The sequence below is a fragment of the Pseudophryne corroboree genome, chromosome 5 (assembly GCF_028390025.1).
Source record: "Pseudophryne corroboree isolate aPseCor3 chromosome 5, aPseCor3.hap2, whole genome shotgun sequence".
NCBI lineage: Eukaryota > Metazoa > Chordata > Amphibia > Anura > Myobatrachidae > Pseudophryne > Pseudophryne corroboree.
Genome location: NC_086448.1, coordinates 686200349 through 686221385, shown reverse-complemented (window position 1 = coordinate 686221385; position 21037 = coordinate 686200349). Strand labels below are relative to the sequence as shown.

At 47.1% G+C, this 21037-nt stretch overlaps 1 protein-coding gene across 1 annotated transcript in view; it reads right to left on the bottom strand.

The window, feature by feature from the left end:
• NKAIN3 (sodium/potassium transporting ATPase interacting 3) overlaps nt 1-21037 on the bottom strand; it is a 1038088-nt gene that overhangs the window by 62132 nt on the left and 954919 nt on the right. The gene's annotated exons all lie outside the window — the stretch shown is intronic.

Here is a 21037-nt window from a genome sequence, read left to right as displayed (position 1 = left end):
GTAGCACACTGGGGCTAATGCAGATGTGGTTGGAGGGAGTGTAGTATGGTATGCCGGCGGCTGGGATCTTGGCAGCTGTGAGGGTGCAAATGAGCCCCTTGCGGGCACGGTGGCCACGCTATTTATTCTCCCTCCAGGGGGGGTCGTGGACCCCCAAGAGGGGGAATAGTTGTCGGTATGCCGGGTGTCGGGATTCTGGCGCCGGTATACTGAGCGCCGAGATCCCAACAGCTGGCATACTGAATACCACCCGGTTGGAGGTGCTATTGCTGCTGCTTACATAGAAGCAGCAGTGATAGTACTATTATGGTAATGCAGCAGGAGGCGTCACGGATCTTCCCTGGCACCATTGGGCATCTGCATGTCCCATGGGTCCTACACAAAGGCCAGGAAAACTCCATCCTCTGACAGAGATCCTGGCCTCTTCCCTACCCTACAACGACAGTGACATGCCTCCATTTGGAGAAACGGAGGCCGTCACTGCCCTCTCCCAGCCCCCAAACTGCAGTGATTGACACTCTGACGCCGATCAGTGTCCATTGTTACAGGACCCATTGGTGAATGTGCAGAACGGGTCCTGCACATGCGCAAGTACCAACAATTATCTGTACTTTGCTGCATGTAAAGCAACTCCAACCACATCTGAATGACCCCCACTATCCCACACTGCACCGCTGCTGCTGCTGCTGCTGCCTTACCATATTAGCGATATCGCTGCTGCTTTCATGTAAGCAGCAGCGATAGTTATTCCAACCACATCTGAATCACCTGGACGAATATTTGCAACTGCACATGCTCGAAAAGTTCTGGAAACCCCTATGACGCATGTGTTACACAGAGTGCATGCAGAAAGGTGCTGTTGCGATGGGGCAGATGGTATCAGAAAGGTGGCGGCAAAGTGATGCATCCTGGGGCGATGATGACTGGGGAGGGGAGTAGTAGTACACGCAGAGATGAGCCAGTAGGCATATTATGGGAGTGTTGAGGGAGTGTCTATGTAAGCAGATGTGTTCCCAGATGCACAGCTGTAGACATAGGAGGCCGTGGTCAGAGAACCAGACAGCATGCACGGGCACTACAAGGGGCGCATCTTAGTCCATGCACATTCGGCTGCATGGATGTACACAAAGGAAGGAGCACTGGCGTATTCATAATGGGTGTAGTGTGTGCGGTGCACACAGGCCCCCAGGGTTCAGGGGGCCCAAACCGCACTCCCTGCACACATTATTTTTACACAAAATGATGATTATCATAGAATCCTGTCATATTGGGTTCGCACACAGCCCGCAAGTTCCAGCATTAGTCTCCCCATGCTAACCACTTTACTAGGAAGTAGGGAGGAAGCGGGAGGACCACCTTCTCCTCTGGGAGCCTGAGGGACCTCCCAAAAAATCAGGAGTCTCTTAGGTGATCCAGAGGAGTAGGCAGATATGTACTTATGTAAAGCATAGGGGAGTGGTTCTTTATGAAATGCATAGGGCTTGTTAAAGGGTTACTTTATAATAATAATAGATTTAGAGATGTGCAGCGGGCATTTTTGTGTTTTGTGTTTTGGTTTTGGATTCGGGTCCGTGGTCGTGTTTTGGATTCGGACGCATTTTGGCTAAACCACCCTTTCGGATTTTTGTCGGATTCGGATGCGTTTTGGATTTGGGTGGTTTTTAAAAAAAAAACCCTCAAAAACAGCTAAAATCATAGAATTTGGGGGTAATTTTGATCCTATAGTATTATTAACCCCAATAACCATAATTTCCACTCATTTCCAGTCTATTCTGAACACCTCACAATGGCCCTCATTCCGAGTTGTTCGCTCGGTAATTTTCTTCGCATCGCAGCGATTTTCCGCTAATTGCGCATGCGCAATGTTCGCACTGCGACTGCACCAAGTAAATTTGCTATGAAGATTGGTATTTTACTCACAGCATTACGAGGTTTTTTCTTCGTTCTGGTGATCGGAGTGTGATTGACAGGAAGTGGGTGTTTCTGGGCGGAAACTGACCGTTTTATGGGAGTGTGTGAAAAAACGCTGCCGTTTCTGGGAAAAAACGCGGGAGTGGCTGGAGAAACGGGGGAGTGTCTGGGCGAACGCTGGGTGTGTTTGTGACGTCAAACCAGGAACGACAAGCACTGAACTGATCGCACTGGAAGAGTAAGTCTCGAGCTACTCAGAAACTGCACAGAGAAATCTTTTCACAAAATTGCGAATCTTTCGTTCGCAATTCTGCTATGCTAAGATACACTCCCAGAGGGCGGCGGCTTAGCGTGTGTAATGCTGCGAAAAGCGGCTAGCGAGCGAACAACTCGGAATGAGGGCCAATATTATTTTTAGTCCTAAAATTTGCACCAAGGTCACTGGATGACTAAGCTAAGCGATCCAAGTGGGCGGCACAAACACCTGGCCCATCTAGGAGTGGCACTGCAGTGTCAGACAGGATGGCACTTAAAAAAAATAGTCCCCAAACAGCACATGATGCAAAGATAAATAAAAAAAGAGGTGCAAGATGGAATTGTCCTTGGGCCCTCCCACCCACCCTTATGTTGTATAAATAAGACATGCACACTTTAACAAACCAATCATTTCAGCGACAGGGTCTGCCATACGACTGAAATGACTGGTTGGTTTGGGCCCCCACCAAAAAAGAAGCAATCAATCTCTCCTTGCACAAACTGGCTCTACAGAGGCAAGATGTCCACCTCATCCTCATCCTCCGATTCCTCAACCCTTTCACTGTGTACATCCTCCTCCTCACAGAGTATAAATTCGTCCCCACTGGAATCCACCATCACAGGTCCCTGTGTACTTTTTGGAGGCAATTGCTGGCAAATGTCTCAACGGAGGAATTTATAATTCATTTTGATAAACATCAGCTACTCATTTTCTGGAAGTAACCTCCTACGCCGATCGCTGACAAGGTGACCGGCTGAACTAAACACTCTTTCGGAGTACACACTGGAGGGGGTGGGGGTGGGGGGGGGGGGGGCAACTTAGGTAAAATAAAGCCAGTTTGTGCAAGGGCCTCCAAATTGCCTCTTTTTCCTGCCAGTATACATATGGACTGTCTAACATGCCTACTTGGATGCTGTCACTCATATAATCCTCCACTATTCTTTCAATGGTGACAGAATCATATGCAGTGACAGGAGATATGTCAGTAATTGTTGGCAGGCCATGACTAGTGGCAGCAGCTTCAGCACTAGGTGGAAGTGGATCTTGATCTTTCCCTATTTTACCCTCCAAATTTTTGTTCTCCATTTTTTAATGTGTGGAATTATATGCCAGTAATATATCTGGAATTAGATGGCAGTAATGTCTGGAATTAGATACCACTAGATAGATACCAGATACCACTGTGACTGGAATGATGATGACCTATGCACAGTGACAGGACACTACCACAGCACCCTACAGCAGCAAGATGCAGCACAAGACACTATACCAGTATTAGTAATGTAGTATTATTGAGCACCACAAGACAATGAGCAGTGATACTGAGCACTGATGATACTGAGCACTGATGATACTACGGAGAACTGACACTGAGCAGCACGATTAGCACAAGACACTGTACTAGTATTAGTAATGTAGTGTTACTGAGCACCACAAGACAATGAGCAGTGATACTGAGCACTGATGATACTGAGCACTGATGATACTACGGAGAACTGACACTGAGCAGCACGATGCAGCACAAGACACTGTACTAGTATTAGTGAGCAGCACAAAAGCACTATGGAATTGTCACCCCCCAGATACCACTGTGACTGGAATGATGATGACCGATGCAGTCACAGGACCAGGGCCGTCCCAAGTTAAAAAAAATTTGGTTTGCGAATTTAGAATTTAGCGCCCCTTGATGGGATCAAATTTTAAAAGAGGTGTGGTCTCACAAGGAAGGGGCGTGGCCACACAATAGTTTCCCCAGGGGTACAGGGAGATTGTCGATGACAGGGAGAAAGTGCGTAACTGGGTGGCAGAGGTGATGGAGATAGTGGGTGACTGAGGAGGCTGGGGTGACAGGGAGATAGTGGGTGACAGGGAAGGCTGGGGTGACAGGGAGCAGTGATCGTGCTGAGCCCCCCAAAAAAGTAGGTCCCAGGGACCCCTCACTTTTAAAAATTGGGGTCCTACCTGTCCTTTTCTGGGTCCCATCGGAATGAAGGTTCTTATTAATCTTATTAACGATTAAAATATAAAAATACAGACTTGATTTGGACAGTACAAAAGTGTTGCAAGGGGAGGAGGGGGGTGACAATGCTGCTGGGCTGTGTAGCATGCAGGACACTCTGCCCCAGAGCTGTAACTAGACATTTTAGTGCCCTTCGGCAGAAAGTGAATAGGTGCTCCAGCACCCAGACAGTAAAGAATAGAACAGTGCGCGCCAATTTGGGGCGTGGCTTTGTGGGGAAGGGGCGTGGCCACATAATAGTGCCAATTCACATTACACCACACAGTAGTGCCGCTTATACACATTGCACCAAGTATAATCTCCTAAACACACTGCGCCAGTTAGAGCACGTTATACACAATGCGCCAGGTAGAGCATGTTATACACATTGTACCAGGTAAAGCACGTTATACACAGTACGCCAGGTAAAGCACGTTATACACAGTGCGCCAGGTAAAGCACGTTATACACAGTGCGCCAGGTAGAGCACGTTATACACATTGCACCAAGTATAATCTCCTAAACACACTGCACCAGGTAGAGCACGTTATACACAATGCGCCAGGTAGAGCACGTTATACACAATGCACCAGGTAGAGCACGTTATACACATTGCGCCAGGTAGAGCATGTTATACACACCTCAGCCCCTCAGTCGTCCACCGCAGACAGCGACGCTGGAACCCCCTACAGTAAGCCCATCCACCACCCCACACAGCCTGCTGAAGTGTGCGGACACACATGCCGCTGGGGTCACAGGGCAGATGCACTCACTGTTGCGCAGGTCTCTTGGTGCTTGCGGCGTCAGCATGCAGGCAGCCTTTTCATTATGCTCTGGTTCAAGCTGCAGGCAGCCCACCCAACGCCCGTAGGAAGACAGCTTGGGAGGGAGGGGGGCACAGCACTGCAGTAGCAGCTTCTCCTCAGACTCAGGCGGGGGGGGAGCCACTGACAGCGCGGGCGGGTAGGGGAGGAGAGCCACTGACAGCGCGGGCAGGTGGGGGGGGAGAGCCACTGACAGCGCGGGCGGGTGTGGGGGGGGAGCCACTGACAGCGCGGGCGGTGGGGGGGGGGGGGAGCCACTGACAGCGCGGGCTGGTGGGGGGGGGAGCCACTGACAGCGCAGGTGGGCGGCCGGGGGAGAGAGCCACTGACAGCGCGGGCGGTGGGGGGGGGGGGGAGAGCCACTGACAGCGCGGGCGAGTGGGGGGGGAAGCCACTGACAGCGCAGGTGGGCGGCCGGGGGAGAGAGCCACTGACAGCGCGGGCGGGGGGAGAGCCACTGACAGCGTGGGTGGGCGGGCAGGGGAGAGAGACACTGACAGGCAGGCGGGAGGGCGTCCGAAAAAGCCACTGACAGCGCGGCCGGGAACCCAGGCAGGAGACAGCAGCTTCAGCAGAGTGCGGCGTGACGGCGTGTGCATGGTGCAGGCTGCGGCGCCTTCCTCACTGTGGCGCCTTACTCATACGCGTACTCCGCGTAACGGGCGGGTCGGCCCTGCACAGGACACTACTACCACAGCACCCTACAGCAGCAAGATGCAGCACAAGAGACTCGAGAGACAGTGTACTAGTATTACTGAGCAGCACAAAAGCACTCTAGAATTGTCACCCCCCCCCAGATACCACTGTGACTGGAATGATGATGACCGATGCAGTCACATGACACTACTACCAGAGCACCCTACAGCAGCAAGATGCAGCACAAGAGAGACACAGTACTAGTATTACTGAGCAGCAATAAGCACTGATACTGAGCACCGATACTGAGATTTGACACTGAGAGAACATAGCCATGCCCTCTCTGTACCCTCTACAATGCACGAGTGAAAATGGCGGCGACGCGCGGCTCTTTATATGGAATCCGAATCTCGCGAGAATCCGACAGCGGGATGATGCAGCGGGATGATGACGTTTTGCCTCGTTCGGGTTTTCCGAGTCAGGCGGGAACAACCAAGCCTGGCTCGGACCCGTGTTTGACACGTGAAGTTCGGTAGGGTTCGGTTCCCAGAGAACCGAACCCGCTCATCTCTAAATAGATTTATATTGTCTAGATACATTTAACTAACATAGTGTAAGGCACTAGATTCTGGTTCTATACACCTGCTGTAATTGTGTCCAATGCACAGACTTATTCATATTTATCTGTACAGCACCACCATTTTATGCAGTGCTATACATAGTGTATTTGTTGTTCACATCAATTCCGGCCCCATTGGATGGACAGACAGGGGCACACACACACACATGCACACACACACACACACACACACACACACACACACACACACACACACACACACACACACACACACACACACGCACACACACATGGAATTCTTCTCAGAATCCAATTAACTTACCAGTATGTTTTTTAAGTGTCTGAGAGAACTTAAGCACCCAGCTGGGGGGTGGGAGTGGGGGGACACATACAAACTCCATACACATAGGGCCCTGGTCACAATGCTAACCTGATAATCTGTTGTATTCAAGGGCAACTAAAACAAATATGTATAAACAACATTAAGCTCTGAAGGTGGAATTCTCATTTAATAAACTACAGTAACAGACAAAAATATACAGTATAACACAGCAACCAATCAGATGCAAGTACAGTATTTATTTTTGAAACTATAAAATAATGATATGTATAAACTGTTGGTTTGGCACTAAATACCACATTGCCCACTGGGCCTGATTCCTACCCGGATACAGCCCCAATTTTGTCGCTATTGACCAATGTTTTCGAGACTGCACATGCGCCAGATCCGCAGTGTGCATGTTTTGCAATGGAACTGGGACTCCAATCACAGTGCCTTGTTCGCCGCAGCCTGATCAGGTCTGAATCACCCCCATAGTTGTATCAATCATTCTGAATAACTCCAGGGTTGCAAGGAGGTCTGATGCTGCAACTCATGGTCCGGATGTTGTGTCTTCGGACAAAGGCAGCAGATCAGAGCAGCCGTCATTGGGGGTAATTCAAAGTTGATCGCAGCAGCAAATTTGTTAGCAGTTGGGAAAAACCATTTGCACTGCAGGTGGGGCATATATAACATGCAGAGAGTGTTAGATTTGGGTGGGTTATATTGTTTCTGTGCAGGGTAAATACTGGCTGCTTTATTTTTACACTACAATTTAGATTTCAGTTTGAACACACCCCACCCAAATCTAACTCTCTCTGCACATGTTATATCTGCCCCCCCTGCAGTGCACATGGTTTTGCCCAACTGCTAACAAATTTGCTTCTGCGATCAACTCTGAATTAGGCCCATTGGGCGTCTTTTTACACAAGACACCTCCTGCGTCATTTGCATATTTTTGGACAGCTGCTATGTACGAAGCAGCAGCGACATTTGCGCCCACCTCTGAATGAGGACCATTGTTATTTAATAAGCTGAATACTGCTTTCATTATGATATATTTCTATCATTGTCAGACGTTGTCTTACAGAAATCAATTTTACTGTTACAGTACATGAGGAACAGACATATTTCATCCATGATCCATGTTTAGCCTCCAGTATGATGTTTCACTGCTGCTATATTACTGATCCACATAACATGATAAAGCAGCATTTCATCACATTTCATGGTTGCATTGGTGTTTAAGTGCTGTACATTGGGGGTCATTCCGAGTTGTTCGCTCGGTAAAAATCTTCGCATCGCAGCAATTTTCTGCTTAATGCGCATGCGCAATGTCCGCACTGCGACTGCGCCAAGTAAATTTGCTATGCAGTTAGGAATTTTACTCACGGCTTTTTCATCGTTCTGGCGATCGTAATGTGATTGACAGGAAATGGGTGTTACTGGGCGGAAACAGGCCGTTTTATGGGCGTGTGGGAAAAAACGCTACCGTTTCCGGAAAAAACGCAGGAGTGGCCGGAGAAACGGAGGAGTGTCTGGGCGAACGCTGGGTGTGTTTGTGACGTCAAACCAGGAACAACAAGCACTGAAATGATCGCAGATGCCGAGTAAGTCTGAAGCTACTCAGAAACTGCTACGAGGTATGTGATCGCAATATTGCGAATACGTCGTTCGCAATTTTATGATGCTAAGATTCACTCCCAGTAGGCGGCGGCTTAGCATGAGCAAATCTGCTAAAATCCGCTTGCGAGCGAACAACTCGGAATAACCCCCATTGTGAATAAAAAGAATCAGCGTTTTGCTGTTCCTTTGAGAAACCTGAAAGATGTCCTACTGTAGTTCTGTGAATATTCGGAAAGAACTGTTCTGTGAGTTGGAACGCCTGTTTTACCCATGAGTCTCTCATCGCTGCTCTCTACAATGGATTCCGTCTGTCTGACTTTTCTGGGGAAATGGTCATTAGGTCGACCACACTTAGGTCGACAGTCATTAGGTTGACCACTATTGGTCGACATGCAGTAGGTCGACATGGTCACTAGGCCGACATGGTCATTAGGTCGACATGAACGAGGTCGACATGGAAAAAGGTCGACATGAGTTTTAAAAAAAAAAAAAAAAACTTTTTTTGAACTTTTTCATACTTTATGATCCACGTGGACTACGATTTGGAATAGTAACCTGTGCCGAGAGCAGCGGTAGCGGAGCAAGGCACCTTGCCCGAAGCGAGCCATGCGAGGTTACACAGTGCACTAATTGGGGTCCCCCGTCACTTTACGAAGAAAACAACACCAAAAAAGTTTAAAAACTCATGTCGACCTTTTTCCATGTCGACCTAATGACTATGCCGACCTAGTGGCCATGTCGACCAAATACATATCGACCAACAGTGGTCGACCTAATGACTGTCGACCTAGTGACCCATACCCCTTTTCTGAAGACAAAACGTTTTGCTTGGAACGTTGATGAAGATACTGTATATTTAACCAGTACATTTTTCATTAAATGGAACTAAACTTAGAAATGTATTTTGGTGACGCACTGCGTTTCATCACTAATTTTCTCACTATACATTGCAATATCCACAGTCCATAAAGTCTACCACCCACGTGGAAGAGCTGAGTTCTAGCAATAAATAACCTGGGCTGTTGTAAGTGGTTTACGTAGATTATAGCAAACCTTTCTTTTTTACTTACATTATTACCTATTTAAATGGTTAGTAAAACAATACATTTTGTTTTCCTTTCTATGCTCTCAGCGTACGCACAGAACTGCTCACTGAGATAGTTACCTTGGCAGCTCAATGATAATGATACTGTAAAGCTGCTGGAAGTCGGTGTAAAATACCCATTTACCACGTCGTGTGTAATAACATGATGGTTTTTACCATCAGCATTTAAAATGAGTGTTTTTTTATTGTTTATTCCAGATTACATGGGCATGCTGACATACCTTCTAGTCTATCGGTAAGCATTTCCACATTTCCTCTTCTTCCCTCTCACTCCTCAGCCTATTGTTATTCTATGTCAGGGTCGTCTAAATTATGGCCCATGGGCTAAACAAGGCCCGCCACCTGCGGCTGTCTGGGCCTAATGTTCATGCTAGGTTGGAGTAGCAGGATGACATGTCCATTCTTTGAACTGCTGGATGCCTCCAGCCCTATTCCGGAGCGCCATGCTGAGCTCCAGACGAGGAGTTTTGGGATTGGTGGAGGTTTGTGCTGCACCGCATCCTGTATCCTGGGGGGAAGGGGGGTTGGACCTCTTCCTGCGGCTATCTCTGTCCCCCTATGTCAGGCTTTTTCAACCAGTGTGCCGTGGCACACTAGTGTGCCGCGACCAGTTGCAAGGTGTGCCACGGAGCCAGAGCACCTTCAGAGTGAACTGTTGGCCCGGGCTCTTCTTAGAGAATCAGTCATGCTCCGGCCATGACCTATGCCTTGGTGACGCGGCGGTGTGATATCATAAGTCACGGCCGCTGCGTCTCACCACTCAGCCAGCCCACCTGCCTGCATACACAACTTACAGTTCCCTCCTGCATCAACATCTGCCCGACCGCCCGCTGCTCAGTATTCGCAGCACTCAACTATGAACAACCCCCGCCACTGGGGGACAGAGAGGACAGCTGACCAGTATGGGCTAATATTTGTTATGTTATTCTCCTGTGGGGAACAATAGGATTTATGGGGGGAACAATGTGAATAATACATGTGGGAAGTAATAGGATTTATGTAGGGAGCAACATGATTTATGTGGGGAGCAATGTGATTGTTTTTTCTGTGTAGGCCAATGTATGTGTGGATTTGTTTTTTACTGTGAGGGCCAATGTGTGTTTTGTTTTGTTTTTTTCTGTGGGTGAACTGATGGTGTGCCTTGGCATTTTGAAAATATTGTTTGGTGTGCCGCGAGTAAAAAAAGGTTGAAAATCACTGCCCTATGTCCATGGCCATTTCCATATTTCAGTACCACGGTCAGCACTACTCTACAGACTGTCTACACTCTTCTCTAATGCATTATAGCATATGTCATGAATTGGGGACCCTGCTGTGTAGAATATTCTGGAAAATGGCTGAGGAGGCACTGGCTAGAATCAGAGACAGATTTACAAACACATATATGAACCCGGAGGTTCACGTGGGCATTATACACAGGGGCAGCAGTATATACTGCTGGCAACTTAGTGAGATTTCATCAAAGATGTGCAGAAAAGGTGGGCAGGTGGGCGGTGTCTCACCATGTCATGGACTTTTTCCTCCAGAGTTTTGACTATAAAAATGATTAGAATAAAACATAGAAGATATTTACAATATCTTCTTTGTATTTTTCCTATCATTTTTATAGTCAAAACTCTGGAGTATACTGGAGTATGACAGGGGAGGCTCTGCCACACCTCACCTCATGCCACTGATTGCGATCACTATTGTGTAGCATATAAATTGGGAACACTGCTTGTGGCATGTTATGAACTGAGGGCACAGATATGTAGCATATTATGTATTGCACTTAGGGGTCTATTTACTAAGCCTTAGATGGGGAAAAAGTGCATGGAGATAAAGTACCAGCCAATCCGCTTCTAACTAACATGTAACAGGCTGTGTTTGAGAAATGACAGTTAGTAGCTGATTGGCTGGTACTTTATCTCCATCCACTTTATCTCCATCCAAGGCTTTAGTAAATAGACCCCTTAGTCAAATAATCAATTAGGAGCACTACTGTGAAGCACAGGGGTAGGCAATATGCGTCACTCCAGTTGCTGTGGAATTATACATCCCAGCATGCCCTGCTGCAGTTTTAGCATAACAGCAATTACCTATGTGCTGGGAGGCTGGGAGAAATATTTTGCACCCGAAGTCCTTTACATTATATGATACTACAAGAGGAAAGTTTGGACTCCCTGCTCTATGTGTTCATTGGGTTGTTGTTTTTTTACCAACTGAAACCATTAAATGGGTTAAAATACGAAAAACACTAAATACATAACATAAGCATTGTACTCTGTACTCATTGTTCAGTGTTTGTTACTTCCCAAGGCCCACTCAGTTGCTTGTATTCAGCTGTGAACACCAGGATGAGGTGTGTGCAGCGCAGATCATGTGTGCTTAAAGCCCAGTCTGCTTCTGCAAATGCGCACAGCAGGGCCGTAAATACGTGTGTGCCAAGTGGGCTTGGCACACAGCGCAGTTGCCCTGAGGGCGCACGGCCAGCGGCATGTAATGAGTCAAATTGACTCATTACATGCCTCTGAAGTCTGCGCCGTGCGCCGCCGCGCTGTGGAGGAGAGCTACAGCGCCGGGCAGGTGAGAAGGAGGAGGAGGGAGGGGGACTGGAGCCGCAGCAGCGCTATTTCATTGGTAGTAAGCGCCGCTGCAGCATCCCCCTCTCCTTCTGTATTGGCTGCCCGGCGCTGCTGTGGATGCTGGGATGCGGTTCCTCCATCCCAGCATCCACAGCAGCGCCGGGCAGCCCATACGGAAGGAGAGGGGGATGCTGCAGCGGCGCTTACTACCAATGAAATAGCGCTGCTGCGGCTCCAGTCCCCCTCCCTCCTCCTCCTTCTCACCTGCCTGCACCGAGGGAGCTGCACGAGGAGCCTGTCAGCGGGGAGATGGTAAGTATCTCTCTCTCTCTCAGGGGGACACCGTCTGCCATAATGTGTAAAAAGGGGGCCTGGCTGCCGCAATGTGTAAAAAGGGGGCCTGGCTGCCGCAATGTGTAAAAAGGGGGACTGGCTGCCGCAATGTGTAAAAAGGGGGACTGGCTGCCGCAATGTGTAAAAAGGGGGCCTGGCTGCCGCAATGTGTAAAAAGGGGGACTGGCTGCCGCAATGTGTAAAAATGGGGACTGGCTACCGCAATGTGTAAAAAGGGGGACTGGCTGCCATAATGTGTAAAAAGGGGGACTGGCTGCCGCAATGTGTATAAAGGGGGACACCGTCTGCCGTAATGTGTAAAAACGGGGACGCTGTCTGCTGTAATGTGTAAAAAGGGGACGCTGTCTGCCGTAATGTTAAAAAAGGGGACGCTGTCTGCTGTAATGTGTAAAAAAGGGGACGCTGTCTGCCGCAATGTGTTAAAAGGGAGACTGTCTGCTGTAATGTGTAAAAAGGGGGACGCTGTCTGCTGTAATGTATAAAAGGGGCTCTACCTGGTGTAGTGGCGCTACTGTGCAGCGTAATTTGAATAATGTAGACTACTGTGCACCGTAGTATGAATTGCTATTATTTTGTGGCCACGCCCCTTCCCCATGAAGCCACGCCCCTATATATTTTTCACACGCCTACGGAGCGCACTGCCCCTATCTTACATGGGGGGGGGGGGGGGCGCGCCAATGTCGTTTCTTGCACACAGCGCTAAAATGCCTAGTTACGGCACTGGCGCACAGTGTAACCATCAGTGGTTGACTGAATTGGATGTGATGGCAACTGGTTTCCAGTGTGTGTTTACCATTGCCCACTTCCTGGCCACAACCAATACCATTCAGGTTGTGGGTGTACAAGGCAGGAAGTGAGGATCACTACTTCACTATTATTGTGGTCTAACCTGAGGTCCAGCTCCTTCTATTTGTGCACTTATTGAATTTCCTGGACTTGGGCTTGCTGCGACTAAGATTATAGACTTTGATTCCCTGACTATGATTTATGATCCGTTTGCAGGGGCGGTTTAAGAGAAGAGAGGTATCTGTGCGCAGAGTCCATGCGGGCACCCTCTTCTCTGGGGATTAAAAGAATAAAATACAGTACATAACCGCTTCCAATGTGCTGATAGATAGAAGAATAAAAATGTACGTGTGAAAGTTACTTTCTGCCTTTAAAATAACTATCAACCAATGATACCTTTTTCCTTCATGTTATAATGGCTTCAGTGTGCTTCACTTAATTATGAATAACTCCATATACACCAAGGCATACGTATTATTAATGAAATAAAGAAAACATCTATGCTCCATAAATTGCTTTGCAGATGCTGTGTGTCTGTGTATCTTCAATGCATTATAACTTAGTTCATTATGCTGCAGCTCATGTACACGCTCATTAAAAATGCAGATGATGACACCTGTCAGCTGCATGCATATTAATAAGGTAATCAGGTTATATTTACACAATCCCAAATGTACTTGCCAGTGGTTGCTGCGGCAATAAATATTTTACTATAGATCCTATGGTTTAATTCATTTTATTTATTCCCGTAATTAAATCTACTAAATTAATTGTGACTTCATCTAGTATGGTGTTTATGTTTAAGCCTGTAGGTTCAATAGAACTTTAAGGGTCATTTATGAACCCCAGTTGAAATATCCCAAATGGTGGCACCTACAGGGAAGTAAATGACTGTACTGGCCAATGGGTTAGTTGAGTAGATTGGAAACGTTGCTTGCAGAGTACAGCTTTGGTTCATCCTCATTCAGAATATAAGTTTACAAAGCAGGAAGAACATGTAAATGGCCTAAAGGGGTTGAGAGGGCATTTGTGCAGGGGACTTCACTTCCTTGTGGGAGAGCACACTTGTGACATAGGGGCAGTCAGATGCATTAAGCTTGGAGAAGTGATAAAGTAGTGACAAGTGGAAGGTGATAACGCACCAGCCAGCCATTACAGTTTGAAAAATGACAGTTAGGACCTGATTGGTTGGTGCGTTATCACCTTCCACTTATCACTGCTTTATCACTTCTCCAGGCTTAATACATCTGCACCACAGTACTTATAGTACGTCCAGGTTTATAAGGAACGGCTCGTCACAGCGTTAGAGAACCATTTATTAACATAATTTACCAATACATAAATCTTTTCGAGGCATCTGAGCAGTACTCAGCCTGAAGCAGTTAAGACTAGAGTTAACATACCACTTTGCTGGACCAGTCACCAGGGATATCCACATGTACAATACATCTGGAAAGAATTCATAGCACTTCACTTTTTCCACAGTTTGTTATGTTACAGCCTTATTCCAAAATGGAATAAATTCATTTTTCCCTCAAAATTCTACACACAATACCCCATAATGACAACGTGAAATTTTTTTGTTTTTTTGCAAATTTATTAAGACTAAAAAACTAACAAATTTACATGTACATACATATTCACACGCTTTGCCATGAAGCTGAAAATTGAGCTCAGGTGCATCCTGTTCCCATTGATCATCCTTGAGATGTTCCTACAGTTTAATTGGAGTCCACCTGTGGTAAATTAAGTTGATTGGACATGACTGAAAGGAACAGACCTGTCTATGAGGGTAATTCAAAGTTGATAGCAGCAGCAAATTTGTTAGCAGTTGGGCAAAACCATGTGCACTGCAGGTGTGGCAGATATAAAATTTGCAGAGAGAGTTAGATTTGGGTGGGTTATTTTGTTTCTGTTCAGGGTAAATACTGGTTGCTTTATTTTGACACTGCAATTAAGATTTCAGTTTGAACACGCTCCACCCAAATCTAACTTTCTCTGCATATGTTATATCTGCCCCCCCCCCCTGCAGTGCACATGGTTTTGCCCAACTGCTAACAAATTTGCTGCTGCGATCAACTACTCTGAATTAGGCCCTATATAAGGTCCCACACTTGACAGTGCATGTCTGAGCACAAACCAAGCATGAAGTCAAAGGAATTGTCTGTAGACCTCCAAGTCAGGATTGTCTCGAGGTACAAATCTGGAAAAGGGTACAGAAAAATATCTGCTGCTTTGAAGGTCCCAATAAGCACAGTGGCCTCCATCATCCGTAAATGGAAGATGTTCAGAACCACCAGGACTCTTCCTAGAGCTGGTCGGCCATCTAAACTGAGCGATCAGGGGATAAGGGCCCTAGTCAAGGAGGTGACCAAGAACCCAATGGTCACTCTGTCAGAGCTACAGCATTCCTCTGTAGAGAGAGGAGAACTTTCCAGAAGGATAACCATCTCTGCAGCAATCCACAAAATAAGGCATGTATGGTAGAGTGACCAGATGGAAGCCACTCCGTAGTAAAAAGCACATGGCAGCCCACATGGAGTTTGCAAAAAATGCACATGAAGGACTCTAAGACCATGAAAAACAAATTTCTCTGGTCTGATGAGACAAAGATTGAACTCTTTGGCGTGAATGCCAGGCGTCATGTTTGGAGGAAACCAGGTACCGCTCATCACCAGGCCAATACCATCCCTACAGTGAAGCATGGTGGTGGCAGCATCATGCTGTGGGGATGTTTTCCAGCGGCAGGAACTGGGAGACTAGTCAGGATAGAGAGAAAGATGAATGCAGCAATGTACAGAGACATCCTGGATGAAAACCTGCACCAGAGCGCTCTTGACCTCAGAATGGGGCGACGGTTCGACTTTCAGCAGGACAACGACTCTAAGCACACAGCCAAGATATCAAAGGAGTGGCTTCAGGACAACTCTTTGAATTTCCTTGAGTGGCCCAGCCAGAGCCCAGATCTAAAAATGGCTGTGCACCGACGCTTCCCATCCAACCTGATGGAACTTGAGAGGTGTTGCATAGAAGAATTGGCGAAACTGCCCAAAGATAGGTGTGCCAAGCTTGTGGCATCATATTCAAAAAGACTTGAGGCTGTAATTGCTGCCAAAGGTTTATCAACAAAGTATTGAGCAAATACTGTGAATACTTATGTACATGTGATTTCTTGTTTTTTATTTTTAATAAATTTGCAAAAATCTAAAAAAAAAGTTTTTTTCACGTTGTCATTATGGGTTATGTAGGCTTCCCCATGTTAGACCCTGTGTTTCTATTGTAAAAGGTTCTTCACCTTTAAGTAAACAGAGGCCTTAATCTAATACATCCAGTTAAGATTTATCATAATCATTATTATTAGAAGAAAAACTGGTTGCTTAAAATTATACATCCCATCAGTGCCGTAACAAGGCATTTTAGCGCTGTGTGCAAGAAACAGCATCAGCGTCACCCATATTTAATATAGGGCCAATGTGCGTGGCAAAATAATAGGGGTGTGGCTTCATGAGGAAGGGGTATGGCCACAAAAATAATAGAAATTATTACTCTATACAGTGGTCTCCATTATTCAAATTATGCTGCACAGTAGCAACACTTATACACATTACAACAGGTAGAGCCCCCTTTTACACATTTCGGCAGGTAGAGCTCACTTTCACACATTACGGCAGATAGAGTCCCCTTTTACACATTACGGCAAGTAGAGCTACCTTTTACACATTACGGCAGGTAAAGTCCCCTTTTACACATTACGGCAGGTAGAGTCCCCTTTTACACATTACGGCAGGTACAGTCCCCTTTTCCATAGTACAGCAGCAGAGTCCCCCTTTTTATACATTATGGCAGGCAGAGTCTCCTATTTACACATTACGGCAGGCAGAGTCCCCTTTTTACATATTAAGCATGCAGAGTCCCCTTTTTACACATTATGGCAGGCAGAGTCCCCTTTTACACAGTACAGCAGCAGAGTTCCCATTTTTACACATTACGGCACGCAGAGTCTACCATTTACACATCACGGCAGGCAGAGTTCCCTTTTTACATATTATGCATGCAGAGTCCTCTTTTTACACATTATGGCAGGCAGAGTCCCCTTTTACAAAGGGAGGGAGGGGGAGAGAAAGACAGAAAGACAGAGAGAGTGTTATACTTACGTTTGCTCCGGGACCGCAGCATCCACTAGCCAGCAGTCCTCTTGTCCTTCCTGCCCTATGCTGCGACTCTTCGTAGTGCAGGGCACTGTGGGTGAGCTGGGCAGAGTCTGGGAGAGAGACGTCATCTCTCCCAGAAGACCGGGCAGAGGAGGGGGAGCAGGGAGGTGGGGCGAACGAGCTGTAGCACTACCCGGCTTTATGTGAGAGAGGTAGCTGCAGCTGAGCTGTGATTTGGTGTGGGTGAGAAACACAGCGGGTGAGTTGCTGGGCGGAGCCCACAGTGCGACAGCGGCACAGGCCAGCAGGTGTTGCCAGTGGTGTGTGCCCACAGTGCATATGTGCTGTGTGCCAGGCACCACTGGCACGCACCTGGTTATGGCCTTGCCCAGTCCCCACACACACACAGCTTGTCCCTTCCAGTCACTACACACACAGCCTGTCTCCTACACACACGGCCTGTTCCCCAGCTCCTACACACACACAGCCTGTCTCCTCTAGTCGCTACACACACACAGCCTGTCTCCTACACACACGGCCTGTTCCCCAGCTCCTACACACACACAGCCTGTCTCCCCTAGTCACTACACACAAAGCCTGTCCCCTAGACGCACAGTCTGTTCTCCTAATCCAAACACACACACACACACACACACACACACACACACACACACACACACACACAAGACCCAGGATTAAAAATTGTCTGTGGTTTATACCAGAATTACCAAAAACTTAGAAAAACTGCTAATTATCTTATTTGGTAATAAGTAATATATATTCCCATAGAAATAAATAATGAAGACACAGTGGGGGTGATTCAAACCTGATTGCTGGGCTGCTAACTTTGCTGTCCTGCGTTCAAATAGTCGCCGCATTCAGAGGGAGTGTAAATTAGAGATGTGCACTTGAAATTTTTCGGGTTTTGTGTTTTGGTTTTGGGTTCGGTTCCGCGGCCGTGTTTTGGGTTCGACCGCGTTTTGGCAAAACCTCACCGAATTTTTTTTGTCGGATTCGGGTGTGTTTTGGATTCGGGTGTTTTTTTTAAAAAAACACTAAAAAACAGCTTAAATCATAGAATTTGGGGGTCATTTTGATCCCAAAGTATTATTAACCTCAAAAACCATAATTTCCACTCATTTTCAGTCTATTCTGAATACCTCACACCTCACAATATTATTTTTAGTCCTAAAATTTGCACCTAGGTCGCTGGATGACTAAGCTAAGCGACCCTAGTGGCCGACACAAACACCGTGCTCATCTAGGAGTGGCACTGCAGTGTCACGCAGGATGGCCCTTCCAAAAAACACTCCCCAAACAGCACATGACGCAAAGAAAAAAAGAGGCGCAATGAGGTAGCTGTGTGAGTAAGATAAGCGACCCTAGTGGCCGACACAAACACCGGGCCCATCTAGGAGTGGCACTGCAGTGTCACGCAGGATGGCCCTTCCAAAAAACCCTCCCCAAACAGCACATGACGCAAAGAAAAAAAGAGGCGCAATGAGGTAGCTGTGTGAGTAAGATAAGCGACCCTAGTGGCCGACACAAACACCGGGCCCATCTAGGAGTGGCACTGCAGTGTCACGCAGGATGGCCCTTCCAAAAAACACTCCCCAAACAGCACATGACGCAAAGAAAAAAAGAGGCGCAATGAGGTAGCTGTGTGAGTAAGATAAGCGACCCTAGTGGCCGACACAAACACCGGGCCCATCTAGGAGTGGCACTGCAGTGTCACGCAGGATGGCCCTTCCAAAAAACATTCCACAAACAGCACATGACGCAAAGAAAAATTAAAGAAAAAAGAGGTGCAAGATGGAATTGTCCTTGGGCCCTCCCACCCACCCTTATGTTGTATAAACAGGACATGCACACTTTAACCAACCCATCATTTCAGTGACAGGGTCTGCCACACGACTGTGACTGAAATGACGGGTTGGTTTGGACCCCCACCAAAAAAGAAGCAATTAATCTCTCCTTGCACAAACTGGCTCTACAGAGGCAAGATGTCCACCTCATCATCATCCTCCGATATATCACCGTGTACATCCCCCTCCTCACAGATTATCAATTCGTCCCCACTGGAATCCACCATCTCAGCTCCCTGTGTACTTTGTGGAGGCAATTGCTGCTGGTCAATGTCTCCACGGAGGAATTGATTATAATTCATTTTAATGAACATCATCTTCTCCACATTTTCTGGATGTAACCTCGTACGCCGATTGCTGACAAGGTGAGCGGCGGCACTAAACACTCTTTCGGAGTACACACTTGTGGGAGGGCAACTTAGGTAGAATAAAGCCAGTTTGTGCAAGGGCCTCCAAATTGCCTCTTTTTCCTGCCAGTATAAGTACGGACTGTGTGACGTGCCTACTTGGATGCGGTCACTCATATAATCCTCCACCATTCTTTCAATGGTGAGAGAATCATATGCAGTGACAGTAGACGACATGTCCGTAATCGTTGTCAGGTCCTTCAGTCTGGACCAGATGTCAGCATCAGCAGTCGCTCCAGACTGCCCTGCATCACCGCCAGCAGGTGGGCTCGGAATTCTGAGCCTTTTCCTCGCACCCCCAGTTGCGGGAGAATGTGAAGGAGGAGATGTTGACAGGTCGCGTTCCGCTTGACTTGACAATTTTGTCACCAGCAGGTCTTTGAACCCCAGCAGACTTGTGTCTGCCGGAAAGAGAGATCCAAGGTAGGCTTTAAATCTAGGATCGAGCACGGTGGCCAAAATGTAGTGCTCTGATTTCAACAGATTGACCACCCGTGAATCCTTGTTAAGCGAATTAAGGGCTCCATCCACAAGTCCCACATGCCTAGCGGAATCGCTCCGTGTTAGCTCCTCCTTCAATGTCTCCAGCTTCTTCTGCAAAAGCCTGATGAGGGGAATGACCTGACTCAGGCTGGCAGTGTCTGAACTGACTTCACGTGTGGCAAGTTCAAAGGGCATCAGAACCTTGCACAACGTTGAAATCATTCTCCACTGCGCTTGAGACAGGTGCATTCCACCTCCTATATCGTGCTCAATTGTATAGGCTTGAATGGCCTTTTGCTGCTCCTCCAACCTCTGAAGCATATAGAGGGTTGAATTCCACCTCGTTACCACTTCTTGCTTCAGATGATGGCAGGGCAGGTTCAGTAGTTTTTGGTGGTGCTCCAGTCTTCTGTACGTGGTGCCTGTACGCCCAAAGTGTCCCGCAATTCTTCTGGCCACCGACAGCATCTCTTGCACGCCCCTGTCGTTTTTAAAAAAATTCTGCACCACCAAATTCAAGGTATGTGCAAAACATGGGACGTGCTGGAATTTGCCCATATTTAATGCACACACAATATTGCTGGCGTTGTCCGACTGCCGAGTGCCGACACAGAGGTAGCTACAGCCGTGGACTACCGTACTGTGTCTGCTGCTAATATAGACAGGATGATAATGAGATGAAATCAATATATATATATGTATGTATATATAATATCACTAGTACTGCAGCCGGACAGGTAGATAATATATTTATTAGGTAATGATGACTGATGACGGACCTGCTGGACACTGTCAGCTCAGCAGCACCGCAGACTGCTACAGTAAGCTACTATACTCTATAGTAGTATGTACAAAGAAGAAAGAAAAAAAAAAACACGGGTAGGTGGTATACACTTATGGATGGACTGCCGAGTGCCGACACAGAGGTAGCTACAGCCGTGGACTACCGTACTGTGTCTGCTGCTAATATAGACTGGATGATAATGAGATGAAATCAATATATATATATATATGTATGTATATATAATATCACTAGTACTGCAGCCGGACAGGTAGATAATATATTTATTAGGTAATGATGACTGATGACGGACCTGCTGGACACTGTCAGCTCAGCAGCACCGCAGACTGCTACAGTAAGCTACTATACTATAGTAGTATGTACAAAGAA